Source organism: Echinops telfairi, unplaced genomic scaffold (genome assembly GCF_000313985.2).
Source record: "Echinops telfairi isolate 266 unplaced genomic scaffold, ASM31398v2 ScPeMD7_2010;HRSCAF=2546, whole genome shotgun sequence".
Taxonomy (NCBI): Eukaryota; Metazoa; Chordata; class Mammalia; order Afrosoricida; family Tenrecidae; genus Echinops; species Echinops telfairi.
In genome coordinates, this window is record NW_022105908.1 from 18,025,626 (window position 1) to 18,045,857 (window position 20,232).

Here is a 20,232-nt window from a genome sequence, read left to right on the forward strand (position 1 = left end):
GCGGATGCCCTGGCTGTTTCACAGCTTCCTGCAGCGCCAGCAGAGCTGCGTGCCTGCAGTTCATATTCCCCTTTCTCTCTGTGCCAATGAGATGTTCTTGTTCTTGGTCTTGGTGTGGTCCATGGATGTCTTTGGAAAGGTTGTCTTCCCCTCCGGGTTCACCGCAGGGCCGAAGCCAGGCAGGTGCAGGAGGAAGTGACACTTGGAGGAGAGAGCTGTTGGATTCCAGGGCCCTGCTCCCTGGCAAGGGGACGGCCACAGGCAATTGTAGTCAGGAGGAGTGTGAGTGGTATTGGCCCTCCTAATTTTACAAGGAAATCCAGGAATCTGATTGGCCTCGTACTGTTAGGGTGGGTGCTGATCAGAGGAACATAAACCAAAACCCACTGCCATCAAGTGGGCTCCAGCTCATGGAGACCCAGAGTGCAGAGTACAACTGCTCCCTGGGCTTTATCTTCATGTGCGCAGACAGCCTCATCTTTCTCCTGTGGAGCTGCTGGTGGGTTCGAACCACCAGCCTCGTGGTTATCAATCCAATGCTTAGCCTACTGTGGTACCAGTGCTCTTCAACCAGAGGAACGGAGTCCCTTAACCTTCTAGTTCAAAGATAACTTCATTGCAACATGGATTTACGTTTCAGTCCAGTGCACAAATACTAAACAAAGCAAGTAGCAGTTCCGCGTTTTGGAATGGGCTTGGGGTCTGTAAAAGTAGATTGTCTGGAAATGAGGACTTGTGCTCATTGTATGAATCTGGGACTCAACTAAGAAGAGTAAACTCTGTCAGTGTTACCACTTTCACGGGCCAATGTAGTGGAAAAGCATTTCCATTGTGCACGTAGCCAAAAGCTTGTAATATGTTTTCATTTTATAAAAATGCAATGCAGTCATCTTTTACGTGGAAGTCACCAGATTGACATTCGAGAGTTTGTTGTTGTTTTTACATAATGACTTTATTGCTTTTTTGATACATAAGGAATACCTATTAATTGCAGGAGAATCAGAAACTAATGAGCAGCAATAGTTAAAAGAGATTCCCTGCAATCCACCCTTCAGTAATATTGCTGTTGTTGGGTGCCAACAAGTAAGTTTGGATGTCATCCGAGGGTTGGTGTCGTTGTTAGGCACCCTCCGGTTGGTTCTGACTCCAAGTGGCCAGAGTCCACTGGTAGACCCGCGTACACTCCGAGTAGGACAGAAGGGACCACTGCCCGGTGCGGGGCCGTCCTCACAGTGACTGCTGTGCGGGAGCCCATTGCTGCAACCCCTGTGTCATCCCATCTCCTGGAAGGGCTTCCTCTATTTCACCGACACTCTACTTTACCAAGCATCATGTCCTGCCAGGGTTTTGTGTGTGTGTGTGTGTGTGTGTGTGTGTGTGTGTAGGGGCCAGTGGGTTGACAGCTTTTCCTGGTTCAATGGATCAAAAGAGAGATTGAAGCCCTTTCAACAGGCTGAGAAAACACAAGTCCCCACCTCAGAACATGTCCGGAGAATTCCCACACAAGATTCCAACTAGTGCGATTCCGTCTGGACGCCCATGGCATTGTGGCCTTTCACTCGCTCATCACGCTTCCACTGCGGGCCCACTCAGGGCCGTGTCCTGCGGGGACACCAAGATGCAGGAGCCATAACCCCGCTCGCCTCCAGCTTGCTTCAAGTCCAGCAGGCGGGACCAAGAAACACCACAGCCATCACACCACACTGCGAGATGGACCCACCACCACCAGGGCCCGGGCTTGCTGTTTCTCCTGGGAGGTGCAGGTGCCAGGGAGCTCTGAGCCTGTGCCCGAGGGCTGTGAGTGAGCTGGTTCAGGAGGAGGTGCCATTTAAGCTGAATCCTGAAGTGCTGAAAGCAGGCACAAGGAATGGAGAGACAGGAAGGGGGAAGCAGGTACATCTGAGGGGCAGACGTATAGCTCTGGGGAGAATAGCACCATCAAGCCGATTCTGACTCACAGTGACCCTACACAGGACCCTGTCCTGTGGACGGGAGTAGACAACCTCGTCTTTCTCTGGCAGGGCCCTTACTTTGCTCCCACTCAAATGATAGCCCTGAGTGTCAGAAACTTTGTCTGATTCTGTGCCATCTTCCTGGTCATTGGTAGGTTTGAGTTCACGGTTGGGGCTGTTAGATTGTATCCTCCAACCTAAGGGCTTATTTCCCAGTACCATTATTGGACAATATTCATGTTACTGATTTAGAACTGCCTGTGTCCTTCTTCGGACTCTTAGCTACCCAGTGGCATGGCCGAGACTAATAAGGTGTCAGTCTAGGAAACCCCCTGGGGGCAATGTTACTCGGTCCTGTAACTCACTCTGTGTCATCACGTGTGTGGATTGACTTACACGCCATAACAGCGAGAGGCCCTTCCTTCTTCAGAAGAGATGCACACTGGACCACAGCCCTGACAACCAAGGGACACTTCTTCCTGGGTCACCGTGACTTAGGCCCCCCCGGGGGCCACTATCAATCATTGCAAACTCACTGCCCTCGAATGGATTCTGACTCATAGAGACTGGATATGTGAGGTTTCTTGAGTGGGTAGTACCTCGGTTTTTGGTTTCGAGAATTCTTGGTCCTTGAATTGGAGAAAGAATTCATGCCGAAGCCTGGATTGTGGTCCCAGGGGGTTTTTATGAAGGACAGGAGAAGTTTTAGGTTTTGAGTACACGCTATTTCAGGGAAGCATGCCAAACCCCGCATAAGCCATACTGGGGCTCACCACTAAACATGGGCAACCTCGTGGGACTGCATGCCCCACACGTGGTGACCTGAGGCCAGAGAGACCTCAGCACAGACATGCGTGTGCAAGAGCAAGGTAAAAGAGACTGCCTACTAATGGGCTTTGGGTCTCCACTCCGCACTCCTCCCATCATTCACTATGGTAAGATTTTTTTTTTCTGATGACGCCTTATACCTGATCCCTTCAACACCCGGTGGTTGCATAGGCTGGTGTGCTTCTTCCATGTGGGCTTTGTTGCTTCTGAGCTTGATGGCCGCTTAGTAGGCCAGTGGAGATCCCCTTGCAGAGGGGTCTCGGGGAGGAGATGAGCCAGTCAGGGTGCGATGTAACAACGATGAAAAATACAACTTTCCTCTATTTCCTAAATGTTTCCTCCCCGCTCCCACTACCATGACTCGAATTCTACCTTGCAAGTCCGGCTAGACCAGAGGATGTACACTGGTACAGATAGGAACTGAAAATACAGGGAATCCAGGGCGGATGAGCCCTACAGGACCAGTGGTATGAGTGGTGAAACAGGGAGGGTAGAGGGAGAGTGGGTAGGAAAGAGGGAACTGATTACAAGGAACTATATGTGACCTCCTCCCTGGGGGACGGACAACCGAAAAGTGGGTGAAGGGAGACGTCGAACAGGGTAAGATATGACAAACTACCAATTTATAAACTATCAAGGGCTCATGAGGGAGGGGGGAGCGGGGAGGGAGGGGAAAAATGAGGACCTAATGCCAGGGGTTTAAGTGGAGAGAAAATGTTTTGAGAATGATGAGGGCAATGAATGTACAAATGCGCTTTACACAATTGATGTGTGTATGGATTGTGATAAGAGTTGTATGAGCCCCTAATAAAATGATTTTAAAAAAAAGAAAAAAGAGACTGCCTTCCCTCAGCCAGGATATTTTAAACCTCTGGCTGGGTAGGTGTAGTTGAAGGTATTGGTTAACCCCATTGGCTGAATCAAGCCCCCTTGGGCCTAGTTTGGGCCACCCAGATGTAACACCCACCTGGCTCTGGGGGGTGGGGGAGGGTGCCCTGAATTGGTCATGCCCAGTTAAGGTCTTTAGGGGTGGCTGATGGTCACCTGATTTTCCGTCCCAACCTCCTGGAGGGGGCCTGTGCAGGCACGGGAGGGAGAGCCCCCCTGTCCCTGTCTGGCTACCCAACAGAACGGAATCGAGCAGTCCCAGAGGGTGTTCAAGCTGTAAACCTCCCAGAAAGATAGCAGATGGTGACATCTTTCGCCTACAGAATCCTGGTGGGTTCAAGCTGCTGACCACTTGGCCAACAACCGAGCCCTTTCACCCCAGGGCACCAGGCTGAAAATTCTGAGTGACGTGCCCAGTCCAAAACCAAGGCAGTCACAAAGCAGTAGAAGGGAGAAGGTCTCCCTCGGATGTTGCCCTGCTGTGGCCATGGCCATGGCCCTAGAACCTAGAGTCCGCTCTCACCCGCCTTGGAAACCCCAGTTTATACTCCAGGGACGCTGCATTTTCCCACAACAGTTCCTGCTCCAACATGAGTCTGTTTTCCTGGGGATGACTCAAGATACTTTCCCCACGGATGTTCGAAGGGATGACCTGTTGGAGAAAGATAGTGCCACTCCTCTCAGGCATTTATTTATCTTTTTGTGATGTGATCTCCGCTCTCTTTGATCCATTCTCGAGCAGTTAGAGCCACCCCATTTCCCCCTTTATCTGAAAGTGACATGTTCAAGGGACTGTTTTGAGTCGAAAGAAATCCACATTGTTCTTATTGTCCTGTGCTTCATTCCTGCCCCCAGCCCCCTACACACCCTGCAGCCTTGTAAGCATAAGAACAAACAAAAGGGGCCCCAACAGGGGAAGGCCTGGATAAGTAAATACAAGTATCACCAGTTCCTTCCTTTCCCCACCGTTTCTCTTCCCAAGCTAACAAGGTCAGCGGTTCAAACCACCAGCCCCTCCATGGGCGGAAGACGACGCTTGCTTCTGTGAAGATGCCAAGTTTCTGGGAAACCCAAAGGGGGCAGACAGGGCTGTTATAAGTCAGAATTGACTGGATGGCAGTAAACCAGTGCCCATGGAAGGGGCACTGTCGGCTAGGCATTGAGCTGCTGACCCAAGGTCTGCTATTTAAGCCTCCAGCAACTCACTCCACGGGAGAAAGCTGAAGCTGTCTGTTCCCATCAAGCGATCCAGCCTTGGAAAACCTCTATGGACCCGGCTCAGACATAGGGTTTCTACTAGAATGGACCCGGCTCAGACATAGGGTTTCTACTACAATGGACTCCTGGCTGTGGGTTTGATTTTGGTGTAAGGGCCCAATTAAAATGCTAAAGCAAGGGTTTCTCTTTCTAATTCCTGACAGGGTCATTTTGGACCCATAGGTCTCTGAAGTTCTGTTTGGCACCTAGGTCTCTAGCATTCCCTTTGACTGACTGCTACTCCCTATCGGAAAGTGTTCTCACCAGGGGTTTGCACTCAGCATTTGCTTTTTCTTAGAGGTGTTGAGTCCTCATAGCAGAAAAAGTTCATAAGGCACTTTAGAAGCATTTTGAAATGCTAATTTACAGCTGTTGACAGGTATGAATACCCATCAACCTGGAATGTCACACCTATTCAAAGTAATTGAGCATCTTAGAATATAATCTCTCTTTAAAAACACAGAAATGTGAGACCTGCTTCTTCAAGCTGAGAGACTGAAAACTTCCTCCAGACTGATACAGCCATCGCCTCTCCATAAACAACAATCCATGCAGACACACCCACACACCCAGCTCCCAGCCAGCAAGTGGATTTCAATGCATCATGACCCTTTACTGGGTTTCCACAATGGTGTCAAACCTCAACGGGAGCAGTCACCTTTCTCCCTCGGAGTGCCTGGTGGGTTTGAACCCCTGGCCTTGTAGCAACCCACTGCCTAACCCACAGGGCCACCAGGGCTCCGTTACTTAGCCACCGGAAACCCAAACTCACCCCCTGCTGTCTAGAGATGCCACTCATATGGCTCTCGAGGGTTTCCAGGGCTGTGATCCTCACAGGAGCGAAAAGGCTTGCCCTTAGCTCTGGTGCAGTGCTGTGTCCTGCCCCACGCCACCAGGGTGTTCTAAAATGCTGCTGCCACACAGCTTCCGTTGTGCGTGCCTCCTGGTGTGTCAGCACAGACCACCGTGGTGCCTGTTGTTCCGGAGCGGCCTGCACATCTAGGGACAGGGTCGACCTGCTCCGTGAGCTTCCAAGGCGGTAACCCCTTACTGAAGTAGAAAGCCCTGTTGTTATTGTTTACCCTTTGGGGGCAGGGGTGTTTTCAAACGGCTGACCTTGCAGTTAGCAGCCCAACTCGTACCATACCTAGATGATTTACTAGTACACTACCTTTTTACAGAAGGCTTACGGACTTAGCACATTTCCTGCAGGAAAATTGTGAAGTAGAGAAACAGCAACCAAATTTTCAAAAGGGGAAGGGAAAAAATATCCACCACTGTCAAGTAATCACTATGAACATAGAGAGCATGTAATAAACTTTTCTACACGAACATAGCTCCACAGATGCTGTCCTTTCCAAAATCAGTTCACGAGCTGAGCTTATCTTACAGCCCCTCCTGCGACTCGCTGTGTTTCGCTTCCTGCTGCCTGAACAGTCTCTATGTCTTTTCACGGTTTCCAGCAGAGTGCCTGTAGTCTGCTGACTTTCTGTGAGTGTGCGTATATTATATATACGTAATGACCTCCAGCTTTAAGCAAGAGTAAACATTTCTGGCATTTATTATAAGATCTGTTTTCCTTGGAAAGTTGGGACGCGTAGGAAACTTGGACGTGTGCGTTCATTTTCAGCGGAGAGGGACCTCCACCCGGGAAGAATGACATCTTGTTCTCATCTTGTCGTTCACAGTGGCAGCTGGAAGCTTTCACAGACACGATGCGTCGCTCTAAAGGCAGGCCCGAGGAAACAGTAATAATAATAATAATAATATCACTTGCTTTGACCAATGTCTCAAGGCTTCTTCTGGGCTCTGGGGGAGGGTACAACTGTGGTCCCTGCCCTTGGGGAGCTTATGCCAACCGTCAGTCGCAGTGGTCAGGGAGAAGAGATACCGTCATCCCCGACTGTGATACAGCCTGGACAGCCTGAAAGTCCACACTCCCTGCCATCGAGTCCCTGCCGACTCACAGTGACCCTATAGGACAGGGTAGAACTGTCCCTGTGGGTTTCCGAGACTGTAACTCTTTGTGGGAGTCGAAGGTGCTGTTTTTCTCCCAAGGAAGCACCGGGTGGTTTCAAACTGCTGGCCCTGTGGATCGCAGTCCCACGTGTGACCACGACTCCACCAGGGCTCCTGGACAGCCAGAGGCCTGGGAACTGACCTACTTCTGCGCCAACTATTAATTCACAGCCTTAAGGGTGTCACTAGACAGTGGCTTCAGTAACACAAGAGCGTGGCCGTAATGATGGCAGATGACAGATACCACCAGGAACTCTGTTGATTTCCCTAAGAGTCCTGGATACTCATAAAGGTGGGCTGAGCGAAAGGCCGCTGAAGATCTAGATCTCTTGAGGAAGAATAGCTGCTTTTCCTGTTGTGGACTCTGGTGGTCCTGCCTTGCTTGCGTGGTGGGTGACGTTAAGGGAGCCAGAGCACCGGCTTGCTGCTCTGTGAACTTTATCGTGCTCTGTGCATTGGCGGGTGAGATGGAGGGAGAAGAACGAGCGAGCTCTCTCCCTCTTGGTCATTCTTTCCACCTCCAAAGCAACCCTCAGTCCATTTCTCCCCTGTTCCCATCCAGAAGCAGAAAGGGCTGCTAAAGGCCTGGTTTATTTACCTAATAAACTGGCTCTTGTACTGCCTGGGAAATGCTAAAATGTTTCAGCCAAGAAATCCTAGTAACGGGCAAACAGAGGTCCAGCAGTCAGGTCTGAAGAAACAACGGAATGAAGGTCAGCTAATGTCGCTATTCTTCTCCTCCCTGGTGGCCGAGGCAGCTCGGGGTTTATTTGAAGATCCCAGACTTCGGATCATTGCTTGCATTGTTTGCCGCCCAAGTGTTTTCGGCCGTGCCAACAGTTTCAGATATTAATGTATTCTGGAGATCAGTGAATGAAGAATTCCTCTGTACTTTTTTCCCCCCCTTTTTAATTTTTTTTCTCCTCCCCTTCCCTTTTCCATACACTTTGTTTGCCGTGTCTTTGTCTGTGAGGCGTTGCTGGGCATTCTAATGAGAAAGTGAAGAACTGCAGAAGGAAAAGGCGAGGGGGGTGAGGGGTGAGGGAGAGAATAGCTCGTTAGCAGGAAGGTGACCTTTTTACAAGCTAGTCAGGTGCGCCTGACCCTTTGGGGAGAGCCGGGAATGGGGCTACACCTGCGGGAAGGCTCGTTTGTGGTAATGTCTACCTCACTGAGCAGGTCCCTGCAACCCAAAAAGGGGGCCCTAATTTGGGGGGCATCATTTCCCCTGCAGGACCCGGGCTTCAGTGTGGCTCTAGCATTAACTTCAGCTTTATTATTGAAGTTCCCTCGCCACACCCCAACCCAGGCATCGGCTAGAAGGGGTCAGAGGGTGAGGGAGAATTAAAGCAATTCATACTCCTGATGGCTTATTGCTGTAAAATAACTGGTTTCTGTTTGCAAAGAGCATTATCACAGCAAACCCCAGAAAGCAGACAGACCTGCCTGGGGGAGGATGGGAGTGGGGGGCTGTTACTGGGAATGGGAGAGTAGGAGAGGGGTGGGGGTGGATTCAAGTAGGGAGGGGGAGGTGCCAAAGCACATGTTTGTAAGGGGATCGGCTAATACTTTCTTTAATCATTCCTCCATAAGAATTGTACTCCTATGATATAAGTACATATGCTGGAGGGGTCCCCTCCTTTGGGGTGGGTATGCTTGGGTAGCATATTCGTGGATCCCTCATGGAAATGTTAATGAGACTAAACCAGTTGAAGGGCTCTTCAGACAGTGCCTTCAGCACATGGGGATGGGGACAGGACGGCCAGGATGAAATGCAGACCTTCCGAGGCCTCCCCGGCACACAAGCAGTCTCTTTGTTTCCTGTTTCCTAAACCAGAGGGGAAGGGAGAGCAGGGCCGGAGAGTCGGCGCCCAGGCTGCGCATTCTAGATTTAAACCGAGAGAGCAAACGGTGAGTTCCGCGCCGGGTTGGACAGGCAGCTTCACTGGGTGCTTTTGAAGTCCTGCGGGCAGGGACCTCTGCAGATGGAAGCAGCACCGGTCTTTCAGTCCGACTTAATTAAGGACCTCGCTGGCTTTGTCTGTAGGGGGCCTGTGATGCATACGCTCCGCTCCGGCCCCTTGTGAATAGGGGCCCAGCCCCCACCCAGCAGTGTAGACAGGCCACTCCGCCTTTGCCAAACTGGAGGCAGGAGCAAGCGCAGACGCGGCTGTGCTGGGGTCAGCAGTGTTGTTCGTGGCCATGAGCTCCACGTCGCCGAGCAGAAAGCCCATGCTAGCGGCCGGCAGGTTCTCAGGGACCTAGAATGAATGAACCTTTAATGAAATGAATATGGCCAACAGCAACAAAAGTGGTAGGGGGTCTGAGCAAAAGGGGGGGAGGTCTTGGTTTCCAGAGGCCCTCCCCCCAGGTTCACAAATCCCAAATGTTGGGTGAGAGGGCTAATAATAGAGGTATGCAGTGGCCTTGAGAGCTTTGTATGTAAACCAGAAGGAGCACTGGGGCGAGGTGGGGAGGGGTGGGGGAGGCGGGGAGCAATTTTGCTGTGGTCACTGCTCCAGTAACCTTGGGAATAATTTCCCCCTGGTGGGCGACTGTGGCCCCCCGTATTTAGAACAAAGTTACTGATTGCCTGAGAATAAAGAACAGTGGGAAGGCTGTGAGCAGTGGTTAATCAGCTAATTCGCATTTCAAAAGGCACTAATAAGAGGTGATAAATGCAAATAAAGCCGCCCCCCCCCCCTATGAGTGCTGGGAAGTGCACATGGAGCCCCTCTCTGGCTTCCCTCCCACTGCCAACTCTCCCATCTCCCCTTTCAGTTGGCCAGGGCACCCCAGGGTCTCTGCCCCCTTGCTTCCCCTGCAGGCTGTCTGTGGTTCCGCAGGTAGCTTCACCTTCCCTCTGGCTGTCATCAGGAACACCCTCTGCCCCTCTTGGGCACCCTTTGGGGTTTGCTGCCACCCTAGCCGGCTTGCTCAGACTTGCCAGACTGCCTGCCTGTTCCCTCCACCTTACTGGGACCCAACCTCTCATCTGATCCTCAGCATCCGTCCCCGCCATTGGCGGGCCTCTGACTTTCCTTCTTCAGCAGGAAGTGGGATCCCTGGTGGTACAGTGGTTACACGTTGGGCTACTGTCCCCAAGGGCAACAGAAACCACCAGCCACACCGAGGGAGAAAGACGGGGCTTTCTACTCCCACGAAGAGTTAAAGTCTTGGACACTCTGCAGAGCAGTTCTACCCTGCCCTCGAGGGTCTCTGTGACTCAGTGGCAGGGAGATTGTTTTGTTTCCTACCCTGTGGGTGCTAGTGAGAGCTGCCCCCCAGCCTCGGTTCCCAGTATCCCACCCTGACTTTGTGACTGCCCCAACGACCCGGCGGGTCCCTGGGCGATGCAGACAGGCACTAATCAGAGTTGGGTGTTGGAGTCCATCCGGAGACGCCTTTGAAAACGGTCTGACCATCTACTTAGAAAACGTCACAGCCATGGACAGTCTTTAAGAAACATGGTGCCGCTCAGGCACAGATAGGGAAGTCAGACTGAACACAGCCACACCCGGCTGTGCGCTCTCGTGGTCTGAGGGGACTCCACCACGTGGTTCCCTGCGGCCCCCTGCCCCTCCTTGCTCGCCTGCTGTCTGACAGAGAGCAGCATGGGCTTCATCCTGGTTTCCCAGGGGACCCCTCCGACCCAAGTCCCTCCCCTCCGACCCAAGTCCCTCCCCTCAGACCCAAGCCCCTCCCCTCCGCACTCCTGGCTCCAACCTGGAACCATGCCATCCAGGCAGCAACTGGGCCACCACTCTGTCCGTTAAGCGGCCACGCCCAAGGTCACGTGGTTTCATTTCAGCCGCGCGTTCAGTTCAACTGCTAGGAAATGAGCTTGTCGGACCGCGTCTCCTCACCACTCCCAGCCCCTCATTAAGCTGTAGAATATTGTTGTCATTTTATTGTTTTCTTCTTTACTTGGCTCCAGGAAGGCCAGTTTATTGAACAGGTCAGGAAAGGCATGGCATACCAAGAGCTTGGTGAATGCAGGGGCCGCCACTTTCCAAGGGGCCACGATCGGAGAGAGACTCCACTGCACAGCCATCCGGGATGAGGTGCTTCTCAGCCACCGTGTCCTCAAACCCATCAGCATCAAATATAGTGACGCCTCACTCCCTGTTGATTTGAATCTTCTAGCGCCCCGGGAACTTGAACTTGGCCCTGCGTAAGGCCACAATCACAGGCTCCTTGTTTGGAAGCTTGGTGCGGATGGGCATGATGACCCAGCCGAGGTGGCCCCGAGCCATGGTGCCTTGCTTGGGGTTTCCCCAAAGCACCTCACTTCCCAGGCTCATTTGGAGCCTCGGCTAGGGACAGCAGAAATTAGCCAGGCTAGATCCAAAGGGCAGCAAAGGGCTGTCTCCGAGGTCCCTTAGGGCAGCCTGTATATGCCACCAGGAGGCTGCTGTCTGAACTCATTGCCCTAGCCCCCATAGGCAGGAGGGTGCTCGGCTTCATTGGCTGCAGCGCCATCTCTTATTAAAGTATGGTTAAAGAACATGTCTTTGAAAAGTAAAGGCACCTCTTACCCAGAGGCCGCTTCGCCAGGACCGGCATGGTGCTCATGTTATTTGGGGTGCTTTCTTTCCTAGCGGTGGTCCCTGTCGCATGCGGGAAATCCCTCTGGGGCTCAGTCCCCATCCCTAACAACATGCCTGGTATTTCATGCTCTGTCCACATGTGAGGTAGCACTGCCCTGCACCGCATCCTGACAATTTCAGGACAGTGAGGGATAGTCTCACAAGCCCCAAGCTGACCATTGTCTGGGAACTGATGTTGCTGCCACCGCTCGGATGAAACCTTCACTCTCCCCTTGTCACACTGAAGAATCGAAGCGGCTGGCTGGAGGCAGGGGAATGCCGATATTTGGTCCTTTGGGCCTTACATCCTGCTAAGACTCTGGGCGTAAAGACTTCCTCAGGTGTAATAAACAGGTTCAGATGCAGGACATTCGAAACTAACTGGCTACTCAACCATCCTGATACCTGCGACCACAGAGTTGAGCCTTGGAAGGCCAAATAGTACACGATCCCCATGATATGAAATGGGCATTTGTAGAAAGGCCTGTAGCGTCCCTGCCTGCGGGACGCACGAGCAAGGCCCTGCGGGGAAAGGCAAACCTGGATGGAGAAAAAGACACGGAGACGTGGAGCAAGACAAAACTCTGATCAAACTCATTTATTTGGGCAAAGCTGGGGTATAAAAAAGGGGAACTGGGAGGTGCATATTGTAATAAGGTGTGCGATACAACATCCGATACAACTTCCAATCCAACATGTACATTAATGAAGCTCCAATGAGCGCCTGGCATTATTAACCAATGGGTGAAACGGTCAACTTTACAACTGCCCGTGCTACAGAGCACGTAGCTAGGAATGCGGAGGCAGGAATTTAGGCAGGCCCAGTTCCCCACAGATTTAGCAAATGAAAGACAACACTTAACAACCAGGAAGCAGCCAAGTTCGGCTCAGGCTGAGGCTAAGGCCTTAATGGCCACCGGCTCCCAACAGAGGCCAAAGCTTACTGGTGGTTACCACAATGGTGGGATGAAGGGGGAGGGGGAGTCATTGCTTAAGGCGACACTCAGGTTCTACTAAAAATATAGGAAAGGATAACAGTGATGGTTATAGAGCAAAATGAACATCGTGTCATCGAAAGGCACTTGTAAAAAATGTTGAATTGGCAAAAGTTTACACATTTTTACCATAATTAAAAAAAAAAAAGAACAGGAATCCACTACAAATACCCAGCCTTATTGGAAATTGTTTGTTAATGATGGACATCATCTTCAAGACAGAGCAGAGCATTAAACTGCTGTCCAGGAGGGGCCCTGTGCAAACCCTATAGGCCACAAGCTTGAGAAGGCAGCTGTGGGCTGACCTCTCCACAAGACTGTAGATCCACAGTTGGTCTTGGGCCTTTATGAGCCATCCAACTGGATTCTGATTCTGCTGCCACCTGCAGTTGTTGTTCCATACAACAGCTTGGGATGCAAGTACAATTCCCCCATGCTGCATTGAGGGTCTAGACTCATCACAAACTATAGGACAGAGTAGAATTGCCCCATAGGGTTTCTAAGGCTGTTCATCTTTACAGAAGCAGACTGCCTCGTCTTTCTCTCAGGGAGCAGCTGGTGGGTTTGAACTGCTGACCTTTCTGTTAGCAGCCAAGTGTTTAACCATGGCACCATCAGGGGTTGCTACAGTGAAAGCAAATGAGCTAATGAACAGTGGAGCTATGATTACAGCTCAGGTCTTTGCCTTGTAAGTTCTGCATGGACACCATGTCACTCTGGGCACCAGGTGCTTCCGGAGTGGAGCCGCCCAGCATCCCCTGAAATGCCCTTCATGCTGTCAGGCGGTGGTGATGGCCTGCTGACTGGTTAATGTTAAGAACAAAAACCCCCACATCCAATCCCACTGCCAGGGAATCGATGACAGCTCACGGCGACCCTATAGGACAGGGTCAAACTGCCCCTTTGGGTTTCCAAGACTGTCACTCTTTATGGGAGTAGGAAACTTCATCTTCTTTCTGTCTAGCAGCTGGTGGTTTTGAACTGCTGACCTATGATTAGCTGCCCAACAAGTAACTACTACGCCATCAGAGTTCCTTTCAATGTTAAGACAAACGGGCCACTCATTGGATTTAAAATATGACTTGGTATTTTATTTAATCCAGCATACACAAGATGTTATGGTTTCAACATGAAATAAATATGCACAATTTAAACAAAATAAGACAACTTTGGTTTGCACTTTTAAAAAGTGAATTTCAGAGAAGTACTCACCAGCTGATGGCTCCATGACCCCCAACCCCTACTTCCTTGATTACAAAAAAGCACACAAACTACACAAAAATCACAAAAGACTTTCTTTCACATATAAATAACAAGTCTGTGTGTGTGAGTGTGTGAATATGTGTACGTGAGTGAGTGAGTGTGTGTGAGCTTGAGTGTGTGTGTCTGTGTGTGTCTGTGTGATGCCATATGGTTCCCAGCCAGCACTGTGGTTTGCTCCTCTCTTCCCTGGACCTTTCTTCCACAATGGGATTAGTGCCCTGCTCACCCAGCAGGCAGCATTTCTCTGGGGATCAAAGCTCACATCCTGGGCCACTGTGTCGTCTTATGCTCCTGGCTCCCTTGCTCTGGCCCACAGAGGTGTCCACGTGCCTTTGTCTAACTCCTGGAATGCCCAGCTTGCATCTTGCAGCTCCTCTGCCCTTCCCTTACCAGCAGTACAGCTGACTGGCTTATTTCTGCACAAGCCTGGGCTAGGGCATCCTGGAGCAGCTTGCCCTCCCCCTTTCTCCACCTCCCTTCTGTGTGTCACTTCCCGCTTTCTTCCTGCTGGCCAGTCTACTATCCCAGTGCCCACAGCAACCCCACCATCTCACTTTCACTGTCTTCTTATCTTCCTCTCCCCTTTCCTTCTCTTCCTTTGGTCCCAATATGATTCTCAAATAGGTGTTAAAAATAGGATGTTTATGAAGTATGATGCTATTTGACATGTGTTTCATTATAAACACACAGCTCTTGAACAAAACGTAGCTCTTTTTGGGAAACTATAAGGAATCTAATGTTCTTATTACTATCATTATTTATTATTATTGCTACGGAGCTCTTAATTGATCCCCCTCTAAAGTTTTTTTTTCTTTCTTCTCCCCCCACCTACCTCCCCATTTCCCTTGGTCTCTCTATTTTAAACCCAGAGAAGGAAAAATTTCCAAGGGTTATTAGTTCATTTGCTGTTAGAGGAAATAATTGATCTGTCAACTCAGGATTTATAAGGATTTGGCTCACACGCTTCGTGAAAGCAGCAGCATACGTTTAAGTTCTTGTCTCAAAAGAACACATTTCAGGAGGGGCTTTCCCTTAACTTACTGCAAGATAGAAATTTGCATCTCCCCAGTGAGGAAAGACTGTTGTTTTTACAGCCCTGCTTAGCTTCAGGAGCTACTGTGGCAGGATTTGCTAGAAGACCAAGCAGTTATTGGAAGCACAGTCCCGTCCCCACCCCACCCCCCCGCCATAGAGCTTCTGGTTTCTTCTCCTGTTCCCCAAAGAGCACAACTGACATTTCTCCCACCTCAAATGAGCTTTGTTTTCTGTTTTTAAAAGCAAACGTACCCAAATTGGGTTTGGTTCCCAAAGGAAAAGAATGAGCCAGAAGCTAACAGACCTATCACTAGTCCGCTTCAAGGGCCTCTCCCTGCCCCTCCTCGCAATGTAGGACGAAGGCCCCAAACAAGGGATTCAAGAGAACGCTGGACAAGAACTGTACAATGGAGTGGGATACATTTCTTTCGCACAAATACCAGTCTCCAAGGGTGACTGGTGTGAATGGATTCCTGCTGGGAGGGTCTGGGGGCCGACAGAGGAGATCTGTGGCTTTAAGAGCCGTGGTCCCACCCCCTGGGCTGGGGAAGTGCTCGTCTCCCCCGCTGGGCCTGGTCATGGGGCCCCCTGTGGGCCTCCTCTTTCCTTTCAAGCTGTGAGTCCTGAGGAACTCCCTGGCAGCTCCTCTTTCATTCTGCTGTGCAAATCCTTGAGCTGTTCCTCGAGCTTTCAAAAGAGAACTATCAGACATTTCACTTATTCTGTCCGGCCGGAGCACACATGTCTGCTAAGACCCAGGGTGATGCTGGCAGTGAGCCGGAGGGAGAATTTCCTCTCAGGGTGATTTGTAAGGGGATGACTGGAACCTACCGTTTAAATGTGCTACAGCTCCTACACCATGCGCCCCAGGGCATGGCCAGGCGCGCTTCCCCTGGGGACTTGGGCACAGCCATCCCTTATCTGGATAAGCTAAGGGCAGAAATGAAGACCAGCAGAAATAAGTGGCTCTCATAGCACAAATGAGGAGCCTTGGCTGTATAGTCCTTTAAGCCATGGGCTGCTAACTGCACTTCAGGAAGGTCAGCAATTCAAACCCCCCAGCTGCTCGGGTGGAGAAAGCTGAGGCTGTCTGCTCCTGTCGGGATTTATTTTCAGGGTTCACAGGGACAGTTCTGTCTTATAGGGTCTCTATGAGTCATCGTTGACTCGAGGGTGGTGGACAGGTACATACAAACGTCTAGAACAGTATCTATAATGTGCTCTGGTGGCACAGTAGGTTTACACGTTGGGCTGCCATCTGCCCAGTCGGCAGTTCAAACCACCAGCAGCGCCTCTGGAGTAGTTTTTCCTCTGTCCTTAGGGTCTCTGTGAATCAGAATGGAGTCGATGACAGCTGGTCTTGTTTGCATTTTTGACTAGGGCGTGTAAGGAGGCCTGCTGGCCTAGCAGGGCTTCATAAACTTCTCCCACTCAACACCCCCATTGGCCTGAGACATTTGCAACACAGGCAAGCGCTGCCAGAAACATCTCGGATTCATGATGTTTAATTTTGAATTAAACTTTGGTCATTTTGCATTCAGAAACCTTTTACTGGTGCCCTTTCTTTCTTTCTTTTTTCTTTTCTACCCACAGTTTAAGAGGCTTTGATATAGTTAGCCCCAAGCTGCTGACTTCCAGGTCAGCAGATCAAATCCACCAGCCACTCTGAGGCTTTCTGCTCCCATGAAGATTTGTAGCCTTGAAAACCCAAAGGGGCAGGTCTGTTGTGCAGGCAGCGTTTCTCAAAGGACCACTTTGAGTAGGAATTGACCCGCTGGCAGAGAGTGAACTAGTGAGCTAGCAATATACAGGGAAGCCCTGATGCACTGTCGGGGAGGCATTGGCCTGCTAGCAGCAAGGCCAGTGGTTCAAACTTACCTGCCGCTCCATAGGAGGGAGAGGAGGCTCTCTGTGCCTGCAGAGATGTATAATTCGGGTGGCATAAACTCAATACAATGGGTTTGGGGGTTTTAGTAGCACACGTTAAAGTTTAACTTCCAGGCCGTCGTGAGTCAAAAAAATTCTGGTTCCAGAGTGCTTCTTTTCTAATCTTTTGCATAATCAAAATACACGCACACAGTTTGAACCCAAGCCAGCCAGACCCCTGCTCTGTTCACTCCTTGCCCTAATTCCTTTAGTCAGTCATTTTGAACCAGTTTTGGTTTTACTTTTGATGATTCCTTGTCTATCACTAAAATCATGTATTTAGAGCCACTATGTTTTGGCTTCTCAGCTTGGTTGATACAGTTGTTAGTTTCCCATTTAACAGAATGAAACACTGCCTGGTCCTGCGCCCATAGGCTTGATTCCAGAAAACATAAGACAATCGGTAGCTTTCATATGGATATGTATACATGAAAGACCGACAAGAATGGAGCCATGCTGACTGCATTTACTTCTCCGTGATTCCAAGGTCAAGCTCCTATGTTAATTAAAGGAGATTGGTACCTTCCACCATTGGCCTAGAACCATACTGTATTTAATTTTGCTAAAAAATAAAAATAATTTCTTTTTTCAGATTTGTGGCTTTTAAAATTCTCATCATTTTGTTTTTTTTCCTCCTTTTTCTTGTTAGGGGAAGAAACATATGCCTTTAAAAAAATTTTATTGGGGGTTCATATAACTCTTATCACAATCCATACATCCATCCATGTGTCAAGCACATTTGTACATTTGTTGCCCTCATCATTCTCAAAACATTTGCTTTCTACTTGAGCCCTTGGTATCAGCTCCTCATTTTCCCCCCTCCCTCCCTCCCTGCTTCCCTCTCCCTCATGAACCCTTGATAATTTATAAATTATTATTATTTTGTCATATCTTACACTGCCCGATGTCTCCCTTCACCCACTTTTCTGTTGTCTGTACCCCAGGGAGAGGTCACATGTAGATCCTTGTAATCGGTTCCCCCTTTCCACCCTACTCTCCCTCCAACCTCCCAGTATCGCCACTCTCACCACTGGTCCTGAAGGGATCATCCATCCTGGATTTTCTGTGTTTCCAGTTCCTATCTGTACCAGTGTACATGCTCTGGTCTAGCCAGATTTGTAAGGTACAATTGGGATCATGATAGTGGTGGGGTGTGAGAAAGCATTTAAGAACTAGAGGAAAGTTGTATGATTCATTGTTGCTACACTGCACCCTGACTGGCTCGTGTCCTCCCCGAGACCCTTCTGTAAAGGGATGTACAGTTGCCTACAGATGGGTCTTGGGTCCCTAATCTGCACTCCCCCTCATTCACAATGATATGTTTTTTTGTTCTTTGATGCCTGATACCTGATCCCTTCGACACCTCGTGATCACACAGGCTGTGTGGGCTTTGTTGCTTCTGAGCTAGATGGCTGCTTGTTTATCTTCAAGCCTTTAAGACCCCAGACATTATATCTTTTGATAGCCGGGCTCCATCAGCTTTCTTCACATTTGCTTATGTACCCATTTGTCTTCAGCGATGGTAACAGGAAGGTGAACACACAATTATATGATTTTTGTTCTTTGATGCCTGATACTTACCTTTTCACCCTGTCCCTGACATCTTGCAGCATTGAACTCATTCTATTATGTAGAATTCATTATAAAACCCTGTTGGCTCCATGTTCTAATTTGCTTGTTGTAGACGCCCGGATGGCATAGTGGGTTAAGCCCTGTGCTGCTAATGAAAAGGTCAGCACTTCAAAACCACCAGCCTCTCCTCTGGAGAAAGATGAGGCTCTCTACTCCTGATGACTGGAACAAATGTACAAATGTGCTTGACACGATTTATGTATGCATGGATTGTGATCAGAGCTGTATGAGTCCCCAATATAATGACTCCAAGAAAAGAATTGGGGAAAAAACAACAGATTTACAGTCCTGGAAACCAGCAGGAGCAGTTCCACTCTGGTCTCCAGCGTCCCCGTGAGGCTGAGATGACGCCCTGGCAGTGCGTTTGGCTTTGGGCTTGGAAGGGTCTTCCTGTTGATGCCAACAACGTGCAGTACTTTTTACACTTCCTGGAGTGTTCAGTTGCCTCTCTTTTGTTCTTGCATTCTTTGCCTTTATGATGTATTGACGTTTTTTCAGAGCCGAAACCCTTTTCCTCTTGGTAACCTAGATCCTAAAGCCCTCAAGTTTCTTCCTCCAATATGACTGGCATTAAAACAAACCAAACTCGCTGCCATCACTCAATGCCATCTCATAGTGACCCGACAGGACAGGGCAGAACTGCCCCTGTGAGTTTCCACGATTGAAACTCTGTATGGGAGTGGACAGTCCTGTCTTTCTCCCGCAGAGCAGCTGGTGGTTTTGAACTGCTGCCCTTATGGTTAGCAGCCAGCACATAAGCACGCCACCAGGGCTCCTTTCTGAGTGGCATTAAGACTGTAAATACTGTATAGTGCTGAATTAAGTTATTGTATGCTGCTATTACATCTTCTATCTTGTCTACTAGTTTGATTTTCCAGATGTTGCTAATTCTGTTTCTTTTGTTTGGTTTTTCATGCACTAGTGGGAATTTTTTTTTCAAGCACATCAACATCTTTATAAAATGCCTTGCAATACTGATTTCCACATGGGAACATTAATCAGCTCATCCGTGAGAGTATGTATTCATATTGTGGTTTGTTGTTTCATTTTTCTTTTTCCTTGACTTTTTCCCCCACCCCAGGGAGGGGTGACCCCTTCTAGATCCCTTCTATTCCAATTTGAACTATTAGGGTTTGGTTGTTGTTGTTTAATTCGTCTGATTTTGTTTTTTACTGGACTTATTAACATGCACTGTCATCCACGTCTACTATTACCCTTGGTATTTATACTGGTTCTCTGATTTCATATCTTCCTTTTCTCTCAATTTTATTTTAAATCTTCATTTTACTGAACTATATCTTTAACTCTTTTCTGTAAGGGACGTCTCGACTGATATGCTTTATAAATACTCACATGTACAAAACTAGTTTATTTCCCCATGATTGATTGGTAGCTTGATGATGAATAGAATTCTGAACGATAAATGATTTTTCTTTATCACTTGATTCGATGTCTGGAATTAGCTGACGTTTCTGATGAGAAGTCCGATGCTACTCTGCCCTCCCTGCCCCCTTGTTTCTGACCAGTTTTTATTGATCTTGTGATTGTTTGTTCTTCACTGGAAACTTTCAGAGACTTCCCTCCCCCTCTTGCTGCCATTCTGAGATGTCCAAACATCTGGGGGTAGGCCATTCATTCTCTCGTTGTCGTGGGAGGGAAACAGCGTGGTCTGGCCCTGTTCTCACAATCGTTACGTGTGAGCCCACCATGGCAGCCACCACATCCGGCCATCTCCCTGGTGGTCCTCCGCTTCTGCGGACCCTCTGCTTTACCAAGCATCATGTCCTTGTCAATGACTTAACCACATAACCAAAGTACATAAAACCAAGCCTCCCCATAGTCACTTCT

At 49.4% G+C, this 20,232-nt stretch overlaps 1 protein-coding gene and 1 pseudogene across 2 annotated transcripts in view; one reads left to right on the plus strand and one right to left on the minus strand.

Annotated features, from left to right (window-relative positions):
• The window catches only part of STX8 (syntaxin 8), a 301,784-nt gene that overhangs the window by 213,621 nt on the left and 67,931 nt on the right, over positions 1–20,232 (plus strand). The window lies entirely within an intron of this gene.
• On the minus strand, positions 11,308–11,420 carry LOC115870609 (annotated as a pseudogene).